This window comes from Emys orbicularis, chromosome 8, assembly GCF_028017835.1.
Source record: "Emys orbicularis isolate rEmyOrb1 chromosome 8, rEmyOrb1.hap1, whole genome shotgun sequence".
In the NCBI taxonomy this organism is placed as follows: domain Eukaryota; kingdom Metazoa; phylum Chordata; order Testudines; family Emydidae; genus Emys; species Emys orbicularis.
This window is the reverse complement of record NC_088690.1, coordinates 3,005,843-3,008,557: the sequence shown is the minus strand read 5'-3', so window position 1 is coordinate 3,008,557 and position 2,715 is coordinate 3,005,843. Positions and strand designations below refer to the sequence as shown.

The 2,715-nt window shown below is 41.7% G+C and overlaps 1 non-coding gene across 1 annotated transcript; it reads left to right on the top strand.

The window, feature by feature from the left end:
• Window positions 1-204: 204 nt before the first annotated feature.
• On the top strand, window positions 205-320 carry LOC135883179 (U5 spliceosomal RNA). Its single transcript, XR_010561620.1, has one exon. It is a non-coding gene; the product is annotated as a U5 spliceosomal RNA (small nuclear RNA).
• Window positions 321-2,715: the final 2,395 nt, after the last annotated feature.

Here is a 2,715-nt window from a genome sequence, read left to right as displayed (position 1 = left end):
GCCTTGCGCGCAGTGAAGCGAGTCCCTGGTCAAGGGGCTGGTTTTGCTCCCAATGTCCCCGGTTCCGATGATCAAACTCGGGATGTAAATCGATTCAATTAAATTTCCTGTAAAAGCGAGAGCTTTAGCGGGCAGTGAGTGTAGTCACCCTGAGCTAAAATAAACTCGCTGTTGCCCCCACACGGCTTCTGCAGCATTGCCTATATACTCTGGTTTCTCTTCAGATCGTATAAATCTTTCGCCTTTTACTAAAGATTTCCGTGGAGAGGAACATTTATGAGTTTCTACCCAATTTTTTGAGGCTTCATTTCGATGAAGCTACCCTTTGTTGTAAAAAACAGAATAATTTATTGAAAGGAAATTGCTGTTTATACTGTTGACTTCGACAGTTTTAAGGTCTTAGTGACACTTTTAGAAATTTAAGAGGTGGTTTTTGTTTCCTAATACTGCCGTTAGGTACAGTGTAATCTTTTTTAGTTTCTGTTTGCTTGCCCAGACAACATCTGTAAGGTGTTCTTTTTTTCTGACAGTTCTTCAAGTGTTGTCTCTTCTTTCCTGTGTTTGTTAATTTTCAGATTAAGGATTCAGGATATTAACCAATTCCTAATTGTGGTGTTTTTTTTACGCACACTCTCTACCTTGATCTACAGATTTTCTATGTTAATATTTTACGATAGAAAAGAAAGCACTCGTAGTAGTGTGTATGGTTGTTCTAAATGATGTAAACCAAAGAATTCGCTTGCAACTAGTGGGATTTCCCCCATGTTTTTCTATATTTGTGGTAATTCATTCATCGTTTTAGGTTTGTAACTCCGATTTGTAGCTGAAAAGATGTAAAATGGAAGCAGTCCTGTTAAAATAACCGCTGCTTTTCCTTTTTAGGTCCTAACTTCCTTTTGATTATTTGTGGCAGATTTTTGTGTTTGAAGCCGGACCTGATAGGCTCCTTGTTTTGATGTCAAGTTCCCTGATTAGCTCTGCACTAACTCGGGTCACCCTGAATTCAAAGCGTAGTGCTTTAGCCCTGGTGGTGTTTTTGGAAGCACGTTATTGCTTTTCTGGTTTCTCTTCATAAGGTATATATATATTGGTTTTTGTTAAAATAGCTCTTTGAGCTCTGGTCAAGTGTAGGTAGTCTCTTGGTCTATCCAAGGCCGTGATCAAGTGTCTTGATGTTTTGGTCTTTTGGCCTCGAGATGAAAACCTTGCCTTTGTTTCTGGGACCTTGAAGTGAAAAAATTCTCTAAGTTATATCTATGAGTTTTTTTTAAGTTTTGTTTTGATAAAATTGTTCCCTGTTATATACAAAAAAGATGAAATGTATTAGAAAGAATATAACACATATTAAATCTTTTTTGTTATAATTTCCATGATCAATATTGGCTGGGTTCTGTGTTAATTTTTTTATGGGGAAGTTAGAATGAAGTAGCTTTTTATTAGGGGGCTCTTTTTGCCTCAGGAAGCTGAAGCCTGTAGGGAGCGTGAAGGGTTTGAACAGACGAAGTAGCCGGGTGCAAGACCAGACTGCACCCCTACAGGGCTTTCCTCTGACGTGGGAGGATTGCACTCGGGCGCGTATTGTCGGTGCTCCCCAGCTCCACCCCGGGTCTCCGCTGGTGGGTTAATGAGGTGCGCGGTGGCTGCAGGCTAGCGAAGCCCAGCCCCGGGTAACCAATGCAGCCGCAGCTCAGAGGCCCGGGCTCCCCTGCGCTCTCAGACCTACACGGGATGCTTATTTTAATACCCATAATGCACTGCGCATCGTGACCTGCATCCCTGGTCCCTGGGCTGGGTTTGCTCCCAGAGATCCTGGTTCAGAATGTAAAAGTCCGGCTTTAAGCCGGCCAGTGCAATAGGCTGTAGAAGGGGGCGGATTTGCGGGCTGTCCGTGTAGCCCCGCCCCTCTGAGCTTCTTTTGTGAAAAAAACAGAGCCTTGGTGATTCATTAATTGAAGTTGTCTTAATGGTTACATTTCTCAGACATCTCTACTGGTTCTTTACATGTAACTTCTCTCGAGAAATACAAAAAATACTGTTTACAATATATTTAGAGCTCAAAGTTTTAATGAGATGTTTTTCCAACAGGGAGTTATTTTGTGTTCTGTATTCATCTTCCTGTTTGGTTTCATATGTTTTTAGTAGCACTTTGCTGAGACCTTGCATACTGTAGAAAATAACTTTCAGGTATGTATTAAAATTTCATGTTTTTCATGCATGATCTCATTTCCAAATGAAGGAATTTGAATAACTAATCCCCATGTTTTCGGTGTTAATATTTAATGGTACAAAAAGAGTGTTCATACTGGCCGAGCGGGTTATTCTAGATGACCTTATGCAGCAGAGCTCATTAGCAATTAATTCTTTCAACCCCATGAGATCCTGTAAGAAGGCTGGAGTGGGTCAGACCAATGGTCCACCTAGCCCAGTGGAGTATACAGAACAGGTCAATTTGGAGTGATCCACCCTCCTCTTCCACTCCTGGTCTCTGTGTAGTCATTTAGGGCTTTCCTCAAGCATGAGACTGCATCACTAACAACTCTGGATAGACCTAGTCTCTATTAATTTATCTCATTCTCTGTGGAAGCCAGTTCTACTTTTTGCTCTCACAACATACTATGGTAGGGAGTTCTGCACGTTAATTTCGTCAGGTGGGTCCCCCCCACACACCCCTTTACTGTGTTGTGGGAGAGGGTAAATAACACTTTGCTCTTCACT